Genomic DNA, 15,835 nt, shown 5'->3' on the forward strand with positions numbered 1-15,835 from the left:
TATAAAAAGATAGAAATTACAAAATCATATGTGTTATGTGTGCTTTTTAATTTTTTGGTTTTTGGCAAATTGGCAATTAATTACCTTACCTCTCTAAACCTCAGTTTCTTCCTTCAGGAAATATATAGAGACATAATATTATAATTTAATGCCCCTTCCTACCCCAAAGGGCTATTATAAATTTCAAATGGGAATACTGTGGAATTTACAAATGATGTACACAAGTAAGTTTTATTTCACTTCCTTGAAAAAAATGAAAAGCCACAGGTATGTTTACACAGATTTTGTCCCTCTCAGTCTACCTTTACGTATCTAGAGGTGTGGGCATGAAGTTAAGGGGAGAATGAAAAAAAGGAGATGTAAACATTCCTACAGAAGGAAGTTGGAGAATCTTCAATTATCTTTCCTTTTGATGGTTTCCAGGGCTTGTCTGCAGATGTGAAGTGAGAGAAGGGAGTCAGCATTGCTTCCCTGTGTAAGTTAAGCACCAGGTGGTTTATGTGGAACAAGGTGTGGTCTCTGAGGAAAAAGGTGAGCGAGAGCAGTTTCAACCAGGAGCTAAAGAACCTTCATCACAAGGGCAAGGTGTGTGAAAAGCACAATTAGTCAAACATGGCTATTTCAAGCTTCACTTGCACTCATGGCAAGCAATGTGTGAGAGATGTAGCCCCACTTCTGAATGCAGAGGAAAGACTGATCAGAAAGGGGAACCACAGAGTTTCTTGTGTTAAGATATTAATTATTTGTGGGTGGCACTTCTTAAACATAACCAGGAGTTGCTATTGAAATGCAAATTTGTGTTTATTGCCCTGAGGGAGATGTTGCAAAAAAAAAAAAAAGAAAGAAAGAAAGAAAGAAGGAAAGAAAGGAAGAAAGAAAGAAAGAAAAAAAATAGACAATACCCAGAGCGGAACTTGCCCCGTGGGCCAAGGGCAGATGTTAGGCAAGAACACAAACACTAAGGACAGGAGGAAAGGAAGAGGGGCAGGGACAAAAGGGTCAGAAAGAAGTAGAAAAGGGCAGCATGGACATCTCGAGAGAGCTGATTTGAAAAGTCACAGCTGAGCCCAGCCTTTGTCAAACCCAAGGAAGGATTCACAAAATTTAACTGGTAGAGAAGTCAACTGATGAGGATTGAAAGACTTTTCCCAATAGAAGCAAATATGGAAAAGCTGATCTATACCGCCTTCATAATGTGAAATGATACTGCACCTGGTGAGACAGGCACCCACCACTCCTTCCCCTAATAGTAAAAGTTGGCTTAGAAATAAAAGTCTTAGAGCACCCACATACAGGGCAGAATAGCAGGATCACTAGAGATGCAATGGAGATGAGGCAGGAAAAGCTGAGTTTATGAAATACTTAGTGGAGAGACTTCCACTCACCTTTTGTGTCCACTGAATGGTGTTAGGAGAGAAAACTGGAGACTCACTAGGACTGGGCCTGGAAGAAATAGGAGGAAACCAAATAGTCATACTCCCATTGTTTCAGCCTTTCCCCACTTCAGCCATACTGGAATATAAGTAAAAACAACAACTAAAAGCAACCAAACAAAAAACTAGATATATTCATGGACTCAGTCATCCATGCACCATTGCTATTTCGGGGCAACTTAATGTATGACGGCAAAAAGTTCAGGAAACTTGACTGTGCTGTAGGTTGTCCGGGAAGCAGAGCTGGATCTAAATTCCTACCTTCCTGTCTCCTTTAGACTTAAAGTACCTCCATATGTGACTCCAGTACCTTGACACGAAGTGTCCTAGAACTACATATTTCATTTAGAAGTTAAACCCAAGTCAAATAGAATTTAAAAACCTGTTTTTTAATTGATTTGTTCAATCAAAAACAGTGCATGAGTGTTTCCTTATGCCCCAGGCCCTGCTGGATCCTGGGATAGAACCATGAGCAAAGAAGGGATAGAGCGTAAGCTTTATGGCCAGCTCATAGAAACGTGTTCATGAGACTCCCCTAAAGGTTATACCCTGAGTTACCTGGACCTTTCATCCTTCATCAAATGGATGACAAGGAACCACTAAATGTGTTTTTATCAGAGGAAAGGCAGAATCAATTCATACTGCAGAAAGACTGTGGATTAGGTGTATACGAACTGGATGGAAGAGAAGGAAAATCAAGAATTGGAAAGGTTGGGAAACTGTTCCCTGAGTTTCCTGAGCTGCATTAACATCGTTCTCCAAAGAAATGTGAATTAGAGCGATGTCAATGAGACTATTTTTAAATGGATGAGACCTTTAACAGAACTGGAAGAACTTGGAAATAATTAGAGACAGAGGATAAAAGAGGAAGGAAAGATTGTAAAATGATGAGACATTTTCAGTTAAGAAAGCCCACGTGATAGAGAATAATTTCTTAGTGTAAATGACCTAAGTTGTTGTAAGAACTATAGAAAACCACGAAATCAGTAACTTTTCCTCAAACCGGTGGTAACTGATAAGACATGTCAGAACACTCACAGCTTTCCAGGCACTGGGGTCAAGAGTAGTTCTTAGGCTTCCGTGTTACTTATCTTAAATTCATCAGTAAGATCCTTAATGTTAACATAGGCTGCATTAGAGCCAACGGTTTGTTTTACAATTCGTGGAGATATCCTTCATTACACCAAAAAGAAGTAAGTGTTGGAGGAAGAAAAACACATTTGAGAATGACCCCTTATTTATTCTTAAGGACATCGACTTACGGACAGACTCACCACCCTTTCATAAAGCAGATCTCCTTGTCAGAACACACTAGGTCTCAAGGATCCCACATTTAATGTTAGAGGCTAAAGATTAAGGATAAAATGTAAATAACTTTGGATCCGAAAGAACAGTATTTTCCTAACCTGCCCCTCCACTCACTAGCTATGTACCTTGAATAAAAAGAGCAATGTGCTTTATCTAAATACACACGCACACACCCCTCTGAGAACCTGGGTAGCAGTCATTCATTCATTCACTCATTCACTCATTTCACTGGCCTTTATTAAACATCCTTTTTGTACTAAACACTGTTCGTGATCCACGGGGATGACCAAGAAGAAAATGAGGTACTATTTATCTACCCATGAGGATTTACAGTAGGTCTAAGAGGCAACAGTTTTTGCCATATATCCTCCAACTATAGCATTCTAAAAAATGTTTTCTTCTCTTTCTTTGAGATACAGCTTATAGCATGTATTTTTCCTTTCAATTTTTATTTTTTATTGAGGTAGAGTTGATATAAATATTATATTAGTTTCAGGTGTGGAGCATAGTGATCTGACAATTATATACATTAGGTAATGCTCACCACAGTAAGTGTAGGTAGACACCATACAAAGTTATTACAATATCATTGACTGTATTCCCTTTGCTGTACTTTTCATCCCCATGTCTTAGTTATATTATAACTGGAAGTTTGTGCTTCTTAATAGCCTTCACCTATTTTATGTATTCATTTATACCATGTACTTTCAAAGGTACCTTTTAGAAATGACGTATAGGAACAACCTAGTAAGATTTGCACTAAATGATCTTTAAAATAGAATGAAGCGAGGGGCGCCTGAGTGGCTCAGTCGGTTAAGCATCAGACTCTTAATTTTGGCTCAGGTCGTGATCTCACGGTTCGTGGGTTTAAACCCCAGAATCAGGCTCCGTGCTAACAGTGCAGAACCTGCTTGTTATCCTCTCTTTCCCTCTCTCTCTCTGTCCCTTCCCTGCTCTTACTCTCTCTCTCTCTCTCTCTCTCAAAATAAATAAATAAACTTAAAAAAAAAATAAAACGAAGTGATACAGTAGCTTGAAAGAGTGAGAAATCTAATTACAATTTGCTGAGTTTCTACTTTGTGTCAAGCACATTAGATTATCTTATTTAATCTATAAATAACCTTAAGAAATAGAGTCAATTCTTTGTTATACAATAGTCACCTTCTGTAAAGTCACCACAAACACTGTATTGGAGGATAGAAAACCAATGCTCCTGGGGAAAGAAACGTAAGGTTCTGTTCCTGCAAGCTTCTGTTCAGTTATTTTCATTAACCAATCGATACATGGCCGTGTTTTATGTATATTTCTATTTAAAGACACCTTATCTTCTATAAATTGTTGATTTATTAACACTGAACTCATGGCCAACAATCAAGCATAACTCATGCCTGATAAAGTTTATATAACTCCTGTATTTCCTTCATAAGTCACCTCAAGCCTTCTTATGCTGAAGAACACTAGACAGCACTTGAGCACTATGCTTGGGGGCCATAGTAGAGGCAAAATCACCAACAAAGAAGCATAAAAATGTGAAAAGAACATGGCATCAAACAGACTGAAAAGGACACCTGTTTTCAGTATGAAAGCTGAAATGAGAAGGCAGAGTGTCTCCTTGTCCCACTTCAGCTGGAAATGTGCACACTGGACACATCACATTTGTCACCACTCTGCACACATCCATGAATGACTGCACAGGTGCCAAAAAATGATTTTAAGGATACAAATAAATATTAGCAAGCAGGTGAATTTGCACGTACAGAATCTGCAAATGATGAGGATTGACTATAATGACTGTTACTCCTATTTAATAGGGAAATAGAGACCTAGCAAACTTAAATAATTTGACCAAGGCCTTCCAGTTAGGGAATAACAGGTTCAATAATTATTCAAAATGAGCTTCATCTAGAGACTTTAACCTCTACTCGTTTTTCCATATAGCCAATGCGCTAGAAGGATTAGGAACATAGTGGCTGGGTTCAAACTCTACTTCTTCCATTTACTAGTTGTTTGACCTTGGAATCTCAGTTAACCACCTCCCCAAGTCTGGTTATCTCACTGATTAAGTGGGGGCACTAACAATCACAAGATAATCAGGTGGTTATGGGGATTAAAGTGACTAGCGCGATACTTAGCCTGTGAAAGTGCTCAGTGTGTGGTAATTGCTTAGACTCTGTTACCGTCTCTGTAGCCACCATATACTAAATGCTAACTGAGTCCTACACTGAACCAGGTATGATGTTTAAGAGAAATCTCTCGATAGATCAATCTCTTGATAGATCTACAGATGATATCTATCTGTATGTGTGTGTGCGTGTGCGTCCTATTGGTTGTATTTCTCTAGAGAACTCTAATCCAGTGACCAACCACCCTGGTTTGCTCAGGACAGAGAGATTGTGTGGGACATGGACATTTCAGCCCTAAAGTCAGGATAGACTTGAGCCAACCAACACAAGTTGGTCACCCTAATTAAAGTATCTCTTCCCTGCAGCAGATTGCATGGTGAAAGGGAATATTAGTGTTACACAGATTTACAGGACCCTTCCAATTATTGTTGGCATAAGTTATCCAGTCAATAACAAGTCAAACTATGTTAACTTTGCACTACACTAGGCTGTGGTTATGTATGGTGAAGTACACATAACATAACATTTACCGCTTAAACCAATCTAAAATTACACACCACTGTGCAATCATCACCATTAGCTACTTGCGGAATCTTTGTGTCACCCCAAACAGAATCCCATACCCATTAAGCCATCACTCTTCCCAAGCCCTGACAACCCTTAATCTGCTTTCTGTCTCCATGGACATGCCTGTCTAGGTACTTCCTATAAATGGAAATCATAAACTGCAAGGTAAAACTGGTACACAAATGTTCATAGCAGTTCTATTTTGTAATAATGAAAATATAAAAACAACCCAAATGTCCATCAGCAAGTGAAGGAATACACAAAATGTGGTATATCCATGTAAGGGATCTTACCTGGCAATGAAAAAGAATGAAGTACTGAATACATGCTATGCCATATATATGCCTCGAAAACACTATGCTAAGGATACCAGGTTTTGTAAAAGAGTCCACAAAACAAGAATTAAAACAAAAAGAAAACATTAAGACATTCTTTAAAGTTTTCATTCAGGACCACAAGATACATTTTACAAAGATCCTCTCCTAACCTTGTTTCTCCCCAATAATACTATACCCTCTGTGCACAAATCTTTGCAGAAATCACTTAGCAACCCGCTTCCACTCCCAAGGAACATTAGAGATTTGAGAGAATGGTTTTATTAATTTAATCCTCCATGTATTTTAGTAATATTACGTACAAATGTGTGTATGTGTAATATAGAGAGGAACTAAGGCTTAGGGAGGTCCAGCAAATTACCTCAAAATCCCAATTGGATAGGCAAAAGAACAAGGCTGGCTTCTGACGCTGAGGCCCATTCTCTGACATATAAGGAATTCCTTACACATAAATAAAACACTTGCTTTTATAAAACAACAGCTTGGGGGAATTAAATTCAAACTTAAGTATGGAGTCGAAATAGGAGGACAAACCGGGGTGCCTGGGTGGCCCAGTCGGTTAAGCATCTGACTCTTGGCTTTGGCTCAGATCATGATCTCATCGTTTGTCAGGCTCTGCGCTGACAGTGTGGGGCCTGCTTGGGATTCTCCCTCTCCCTCTCCCTCTCTGCCCCTCCCCTGCTTGCGCACAAGTGGGGGTGCTCTCATTCCCTCTCTCAAAATAAATAAATAAACATGTTTAACGAATAAAAAAGTGAAAAATCAATAAGTAGAATGGCATATATAATCAGGTGGGCTCAGTCAAGGAGGACATAGTATTATACATGCAGTGCATGTCCAAAGATGTATCACACTGAGTTAAAAGGTCGCCTGAATGAATTAGGTTTTGAGCCAGATTCTGACAATTCAAGGAACACAGATTACGAGAGAGAATGAAGAAAAGTATTTCAGGATTTAAATCATTTATTCATGCATTCAATAACTCTTTACTGAACAGCTACTGTGAACCAGATGCTTTTCACGGTTCTGAGGCCATAACTGTCCTTACAGTCATAGAGTTTACACAAAGGCAGGCCATTTGCTACAAAATGGTTAGGTGTGTTGAGATTATGGAAAAATGTAAATAGAAATGATGCTGTTGAAAGAGGCCCTGAAATTCTGGACTGAAGAGTTCAAATGTTAAAGATGTTAGGCTCTGAACAGTCACTATAGATTCCTGGAGCTTGAAGACCCCAGGCCACCCTTGGATATTGTTGTCCTATTTCCGTGTGTGGAAAGAGCTAGAGAATGTAAGTAAGCGATTGTTCTAAACTGGCAGGAATATGAGTGAGGCCTGCCATTGTGCACTAGGAAAATTGTATGACTGTGGGTGTGGAAGAGAAGGCCTTCCCACTTTTTTCACAGGATTTTTAAAAACTCCTCTCAAGACTGACTTTGAGCAGGGCTCAGTAATGCATTTGGCCATTATTACTCCCTGATAAGGAACACCATAAAACACCTGTGTTAGGTAATAAATGCCAACAACATCTCCTCTAGATCAGGACTTAATCTACACTCATCAGTATTTAGCAGGACTTCTACCATAACATGGAAAATAGATACAAAAGGCCTCCTGTCTGCAGAAGTAAAGAGAAATATTTCCACAGAATATTACTCTGAGGTGCTACTTGGCTCTCCCTTCCAATCCTATAATAAAACTAATAATAACACTTTGTACTTATGAACTTCCTCACACCGAAAATGGCAAATGTTTTATAGACCATAAATTCTCCAAACACCCTTCATGAGATAAAGAATAATCACTCTCTCCAATTAACAGTTAAACTAGAAACTAGCTTGGTTGAATGACTTCCCCAAGGCCACTGAGGTAAGACAGAAGTCCACTTGTTCTGGAGACTAAAGCAGGGCTGATCCTGGATGACAGAGTCAGGGAGGCAATACTTCATCCCAGGTGCTGGTTCCATTTTCTCTTTCTTTCTCTACCAACTTTGAGCAATTCTCCAAAGCCTCCCTCAAAGTGTTAACTGACACCAGTTGATAATGCTCAAGGTGTTAGCCTTCTCAGGAATATCTACCTTTTATTAGGGGGATCTTGAAAACTGGCTGAATTTCAAGAGTCCAAAGAAAGGAGCTCTTTAACTCGCTGATGAAGAGTCTGTTCTCAGAGCTCACAAAGCCGACTACTGGGGGGGCCGTTTCCCCCTGTACTCTCCATCCCCAGAGAGAAGCCTCCTGTCCTACTACATCAACCAGTACACTGAGGTTTTACTTTGTCATAAGGACAGAAATAAAAACGAAAGAGTCATCTTTGTGCCCAAAACTACCTGACATCAGGACCGAGGGGGTCCTGCCTGAGCATTTTATAACTACATTCGTTGTGCCCAAGTATTGTTAGCAAGTGTACTGTCTCCTGACATGTGCTGAGAATACAATCCAAACTGCCACCAGGTGGGATCTCTTTCACCTAGCAGGATGACATTTTCCACAGCATTTCCAAGTTCAACAACACTCAAGATCTCTTCCAACCTGAAGTGGGGAAAGGGAACAATTTGAAACCACCAGCAAATTCCTGGTTGCCATTGCTCTTCATTAGGACTTAATCTGATTTTCTGTAATTTCACATAGCCAGTCTATTACACGTGACTCAAGAGGAAAGCGGGAACTAGGAACTTAGGACATGAGGTTTGCTATATAATCACTTGCCTGTATTTTATGACATGCATCATTTCAAAGCTCTAGAGAAGGCAACCACACATTATGTATAAGGTCTGAATGCACAGAGAAAAATATTGAACGTTTTTCCCCTCCCAATTACACCACTGAAAGATAATTAGTACCGTGTTTCCACTATCTAAAACAGAAACAAATTTCTTCGTTTTTTATCTTTTTAATGTTTACTTTTGAGAGAGAAAAACAGAGCAGGAGCAGAGGAGGGGCAGAAAGAGAAGGAGACACAGAATCCGAAGCAGGCTCCAGGCTCTGAGCTGCCAGCACAGAGCCCGACGTGGGGCTCCAACTCACGAACCACGAGATCATGACCTGAGCTGAAGTTGGACCATTAACTGACTGAGCCACCCAGGCGCCCCAAAAAGGAAACAAATTTCTATCAACTTGAAGTTCCTCTGTACAACTCTGCTGAGGCTGCAGAGACATAATAATAGACTATGCCCGGGTTTAAAAAAAAAAAAAGGAAGCCTCTCTTTGCATCTTTCTGCCATCCTAGGTGACAGCATTAGGATGTCACTGATTCTATGTGTTCTTCTTTCAGCTGCTCTTCTAAAGGATATTTAATGAATACCTACTGTAGGCAAAGAGTTATCCCAGCCGTAAGAAGCTGTGTTTGACATAGAGATGCAAATGTACACCAATGCCCACCTTATGTGGTCAGTTCACTTCTCATATGTTTATGTGTCAAGTAATAATGGTCTTGAGTCATTTAGGAAGGCTTTATGAAAACATTAAAATCTGGAATTTACTGATCTGAAGAGACTAAACATTGGGTTTTAGTTGTGTGTCATATTAGGAGGAAATTTGCACCAGAGTCTTTTGAAGCAAGAACAACCGCCAGAGGACAGCAACAGATTCTTGAGGCTGTTCCTCGTCAGTTCCTTAGAATTCAAAGATATATACTGACCTAGCTGCAAAGGTAATCACAAATCCCTTTTTAATTATGTGCATTTCCTCCAAAATATGTACTTGGATGAAAATGTGCCGCATACTTAGTGTAAATGTGGGGATTACAAAACTGGAAAAGCAGTCACCCTTGGTCTCACAGAGCTTAGGGTCTGTCAGCTTCCATTCAATCTGAATTCCTGCTCAGCCAAATTCTACTCGGGTCACCTAGCACCGTCCAGATACTCCTGCTCTGTTCACAGCTCAGCAGTAGTCACTAGGATTGACAACACAGATACTTGAAATATTTACATAGCATTGATGCAATCACTCTTCATTGCCAGTAAAAGATTTGGTTCGCAGGACCTGGCTCCTTGCCAGAGTTATCTAGCTCTTAATTTTATAAGGCAAGTATTTACCCTAGAGTTCAAAAATTGAAAAACAGGGTGGAGGAGTTGGTGGTGATCATTTGTGGTCAAAGCAAGCTGTTTGCTTTTCTGTGGGCAGATATCCAGGGGCAGTTTAAAATGACTTCCCTCAAGGAAGAAACGACAGAAAAACACCTGGAAATCCTGAAGCAAAAGTAAAGAATAAAATTAGTTCCCAGTGGTGATATTTATCATTTCTACACCCCCATCTGTCCATATTTTTAAAGCAGTCGTCACCATGCCTAAACAACTTGAATTGATCTTGTTAAGGTTTTACATGGGTCATCTGAGCAGCTACACCTGGAAACCTTCAGGGTGAAAAGGCAGATGCTTGCAACCATGGCAATGATTGGGTCCCCGGGTTGCTGAGGTAACAAATGAGATCACCTCCCTCTTGTGCCTTTCAGTTCCAGGTTACTGGATGGTCAGTAACCTCTTCAGTCCACAGTCCCATTGCCAGCCATCTCCTGGGCTGTATTTAGGGGAAGCGTTGGTGGGAAGGAAGAGGAACAAAAGGAAGTAGAATAGGAAAGTGGGAGAAGGTAGAGAGGGGTTTGACCTTGACAGCAAAAGGCAGAGAGAGGAAAACAGGGAACCACATGTGCTTCAACATTGCATTTAATGGAGTTGGGAGACATGATTACCTGGAAAAATGCTATGGAAATAGGAATGGAATTATGTATGGCACAATTGCTTCGTCACAGAATAATTTCAGTGTTAGGCTTTTAGAAACCCAACTCAGGAAGGGATCGCCAAAACAGCGGGACAGAAAGGAGAGATGAATTGTAAGAAGAAAAGACATTTTTAAAGTAATAATTTTTTCCCAAAAGACAAGAATCTGACAACATGGGGAGAACATCTGAACATCACCTGGGGAGACACTGCAGCCATCAAATCACAAGGGCTAAATTAACATACAGTGGAAGAACAGCCTGCAAGGTGGGCTTGCAACATTTCTCAGGCTGTCATGTAAGCAAGACACAAAACGTTCTACCAGGAGAAGAATAGCAGTTGTTATAAGTACAATCCCTAAAAATCCTTTTCATTTTGGTGGGTTGGGATGGGGGCAGGGTAGGTGTAGTTATAAATTCTCACAGCACCATTATCAGTACAAATTTTCAGTATAGGTGGCATTGAGTAACACAAGAGGATATATGACTAGGCATGTCATTTAGTTATATAATCTTAGTGTGTGTGTGTGTCTGTGTGTGTGTGTGTGTTCTGATATGTTAATTAGGAGGCAGAGTATAAAATAGCATAAAAAAGAAATCCAGTCGCTCACAATAGAATTCCTTTTCAGTTAAACAGGAAAGGTCAAAATACTGCATGATTATAGAGATATAATTAACATAGGCAAATATTCTATGCTCTAGGCATAGAAAAAGGAAGGCTGAGAAGATATACCCCAGACACCAATTTTGGTTTTGTTTATTTATTTGTTATGATTACAGCTAATATGAAAATACATAAAATACAGTTTCTGCCCTCAAGGAGCTGATTCCTATTCCTTATTATATTTGTTTAGTCATCTTTAATTTTAATATCATTAACGTTTTAAAAAAATGTCTTGAAAAGTTGAGAAACAGTTAAAAGAATACAGAAAAAAAGGAAGGAGGTGAAGACTAAAGTCAAATCATTTCATATTATAGGAAGATAAACATTTTTTAGTCTGTATATTTATATAGGACTACAAATCTTCTTGGTGGGAGATATTTGATATAACACCCCTCCATCTTATCACTCGCTATTCAATTGGATTCAGTCCCACAATTATTTGTTAAGCATATAATGAGGTATAAGGATATTAGGGGAAGGCAATGGGGGTAGATGAATGATTGTCCCTGTTTCCCAGGTTCTTGCATCCAATAAGAAATAAGATCAATGTGTTGCTTCCACCTCTTCGTAATCCCAAGTCTATGCCCTAGATTCCGGTCTGATTTTCTTATTTAGGATAGAGAACAGGGCCAAGGCTTTAAGTAAAACCCTTTGGGTGTCTAATTATTTTCAATTAAGAAAGTGGGAGATCCTCAATCATAGGACAGGGCTCAGCAGGCTCTCCGTTTCATTTTTTTCCTAGGATCTGGAACATTTTCCTTCCAGTCCATCTTAAGGCTGACTTTGCTATCATTCAGGTCTCAGTTCAAATGTTGGATCCTCAGAAAGGCCTCTCTTGACCACCTCACCATCCTGGAACACCACCCCTGCCAACATTCCCTTCCCCATATCCACACCATTCTTGATCCTACCACTTTGTTTTATTATCTTCATGGTAATTCTGTGAAATTCTTATATATTTTTTTGGTTTGGGTTTATTGTCCATTTCTCTTGGAATAGAAACTCCACAAGGGTAGGGATTTTAAAGTCTTTTGGATGGCTATATCTCCAGCTTCTAGAATAGTGAATGACTTATGATGTACGCTCAATGAATATTTATGAACAAATGACAGAGAAAGCACCTGCCTCTCCCTCTCTGGGTCTTACTGTATTAACCCTAGATTTTCTTTAAAAAACAAACAAACAAACAAACAAACAATACAAGCACTTTGTTCCCAGCTTTATCTCCCGCACCTGAAAGAATTTCTGGTCCATAGAGGATGTTCAGTTAAAAAACTGTTAGCAAAATAATGATAGGACAGGAGCCAGGAAGAAAAAGACCCAAAAAGCAGAAAACCAAGAGCAAAAATGTAGTGTAAGCCAGACTGTGGGGTTGCGTGTTGATTTCCTCATGTTGATTTCCATGAACCTTTATTCAATTGTTGTTTGCAAGATCTAGGCTTGCCTCAGCTATGTGACAAAAATCAAAAAGTAAGGATGAGCTGTGTGCAAAAACTTGGCCAAAATAAGTGAGAAAAGAGTAGCAGAATCCTTTAGTGAAGTGCGGTAGGAAAAAATGGAATCAGCCACAGAAGGCTCAGACAGATGGAAAATCTCCGAGGATGAAGAGTTAGATAAGAGTCCAGCCCTTCTTCCCAGGTGGATTTTCTCCCATTACTGCCAACCCTGAAGGAGCTGGGTTTTACTAGAGAAGCAGCCATTTCTTTATAAAGTAAACAATAGTAGCACATGACAGAGTCTCTCAAGTGCTATGAGAAGTACTAAATGCAGTTCACAAGACGTTGGACTGATTAGGACTCACTTCATAAAAGAAGGTGGCATTTTCAGATGGGTTTTGAGGAGCACAAACCAGGCATAGGAAAATAACAAGTGGGGAAAGCAGAAAAGGACCATCTAGTATTGTGAAAGAGTAGAGATACATAAGAAAACTAGGTTGAGGACAGATTATGGAAGGCTACGAATACTAAACTGAGATTTTGTCTTGTTTAAATCTAATTGGTAATGAGTAACTACTTATTGCTTTTTCAGAAAGCTTAAAATACCACTGAACTAAGTTTTAGGAAGATAAATCTAGTGGCAGTATTTACATGATTGCTATGGTAGGCAGGAGTCTAAAATGACTCTTAGTCATTTGCATAATTGCCTCCATCTTCTGCACAAGGAAACTATGGACATGATGGACTATCACTCTGGTAATTAGCTTATGTTATGTGGCAAAATTGAGTTTGAGGAAGGGAGGTTATCCCCAGTGGGCCTGAGCTCAGGCAGGTCCCTTAAAAGGATGGGATATCTTTCTGGAGAAAGAGATTAGAAGTACTATATGTACTATATAAGATCCTATCCACTGGTGGCTTGAAGATAGAGGGGACCACATGGCAGAAATGGCAGGTGGCCTCTGAAAGCTGGTAACAAGCCCTGGTAATAACCAGCAAGATGATGAGACCTCAGTTCTGAAACTGTAACAAACTGAATTCTGCTAACATGTGAATGAGCTTGGACAAGAATTCTTTCTTAGAGTGTTCAAATAGGAACACCACCTACCCAACATCTTGAATGTGAGACCCTGAGCAGAGAAGGCAGGTGATCCCACCTGGACTTCTGACTCACAGAACTGTGAGATAATAAATGGGTGTTGTTTTAAGTCCCTAAATTTGTGCTAGCCTGTTATATAGCAAAAACAAAAGCAAACAAACAAAAAAACATCAAATACAGGTGGAATGAAGAGGAACGGGGAGCCATTTGGGAGACTATCAAACTAGTCTAGATTAGAATAAATGAGTAACTTAATGAAAGAGCTTGCAATAAAAATAAGGAGGACAGATGGAAGAGTGATCAAAGAAATAATCTCTATGTGACTTAGCAGTGGGTTAGACACAGTGGTCAGAGAGAGGTGAGATGGGAAACCTGGATGGCTGAAACAATAACGCCACCTTCATAGAAGAATGGAAACCCAGAATAAGATGGGAGTGGGGGGATGATCAGTTTCATCTCAGATGCGCAGAATTTGTGATGCCAACAGCATAGCCACAAGTCTATAAAAAATGGGAGTCTGAAATTTCATAGAGAAGTTTAGATTAGGAAAGTCATTTTTGGAGCTCCTAGTAAATAAGTAAAAATGCATGGCTACAGTGAGTTAGCTGAAGAATAATTGGAGAAAATGATTGGTATGATGTTGAATAAGGATCTCAGAGGAAAGGCTTCTCCCATTTCTGTGCTCTTGAAACTTCCTCTGCCTGGAATATCCTAGCTGAAATAACCCTGGAAAACCACCAACTTAACTTTCAAATCTCAGTTCAAGCATCATCTCCTCCTCCTAGCACCTCTGCCTTTTGCAACCTATCAAAATTATCTTAAGGTTTCTTAAGTGACAGTATTCCTATCCCTCCAGCTAAGTTTTCAGAAGACGGGGGCCGTTTTATTTAATTTTTGCATTCTCAACACCAAGTCAAGTGTCAAGAATACAGCAGACACTAAGTATTTGTTGAGCGAATGAACCAAAGATAGGAATAATCAAAAAGATAGGAAGGAACCAGAATAGTGTCACATACATAAGATAAAAAGGAAGAGAGTTTCCAAAAAAGGGTGGTAAATAGTGTCAAACCCTTCAAGATAAAGAAGGATGAAGACTTGGTGGTGGGGAGCTGTTGGTTTAGTGATTAGAAGTGTAGTGCCAAACACAAGAACAGTGTGAGTACAACGATCAAATTACCAATGGTTTGGAATCAGATGAAGCGATGTGATAGAGGTAGCGAGAAAGTGAAATGTTAGGTGTAGACAACTTTTTAAAGAAGTTCAAAGATCAAGGAAAGGAAAGTGATATCTGTGAAATAGATAAGGAAAAAAGTTTTGATGTGTGTTTTTGGCTTGGGACTGGAGAAAAACTAAACAAGTTTACAAGCAGAATAGGAAATGACTCATAAATGGGTTATAAGATATATAGACTGTTCACGTTGGAAGGGTCCTTATGCAAGACTCTTAGTTACTTCGCAGTTTTCGTTACTCCTTCTTCCTTGGAGACTGAACGCAGATCCTACCTGCAGTGGCAATGTGCAGACAGGAGGAAAGGGGCACTGGGAAATCAAGTGTCTTGCAGGTAGAGGTGACAAATGTGATAGAATTTTGACCAGTGAGATACAAGAGATACCTGCCAGGGCTCTGAGAGAGCTTTTGCTTCTCCTGATGAAAAGGAAAAGATATAGCTGGTACCTCCCCTTTCCTTCTCCTTTCTTCCTTGAGCAAGCATTTGATGGCTGAGTTGCAAGAGGCATCTGGCGACCCTGAGGCAGCAAGAAAGAGAGAAATGGTACCTGAGTCCTTTAAACACTACAAATGGCTTTTGTCAAGCTACTGAACAGATACCAACAGCTCCTTCACTACAGACTTCTTACAACAGGAGGAAAAATAAACTCTTGTGCATTTAAGCCACTGTCAATGAGATATATAGAAATAGACAGAGAGATACAGACACAAATTTTGTATATAGGTATATATTTTATTGACCCCCCCCCAAATAAGCTTGCAGCTAATAAGACATTAAATATCTTCAATCAGCTTGCTGATATCTGAATCAGCCCTAAACTGTCTTTAAGTTGTCATCTGCCTTATGTGTATATACTTCCAGAGACAGGACATTCATTAGTTATTAAAACTTTCCAGACCATTTTGGAGAATTTGACATTAGAAAGCGTTCTCTT

The 15,835-nt window shown here is 39.6% G+C and overlaps 1 long non-coding RNA gene across 1 annotated transcript; it reads right to left on the bottom strand.

Moving 5' to 3' along the window:
• Nucleotides 1-86: 86 nt before the first annotated feature.
• On the bottom strand, nucleotides 87-15,415 carry LOC144616043 (uncharacterized). The gene is made up of 3 exons (XR_013554913.2): nucleotides 15,286-15,415; nucleotides 1,386-1,443; nucleotides 87-519 (listed from the first exon to the last, which is right to left on the bottom strand). It is a non-coding gene; the product is annotated as an uncharacterized LOC144616043 (long non-coding RNA).
• Nucleotides 15,416-15,835: the final 420 nt, after the last annotated feature.

Source organism: Panthera onca, chromosome B1 (genome assembly GCF_046562875.1).
Source record: "Panthera onca isolate mPanOnc1 chromosome B1, mPanOnc1 haplotype 2, whole genome shotgun sequence".
NCBI lineage: Eukaryota > Metazoa > Chordata > Mammalia > Carnivora > Felidae > Panthera > Panthera onca.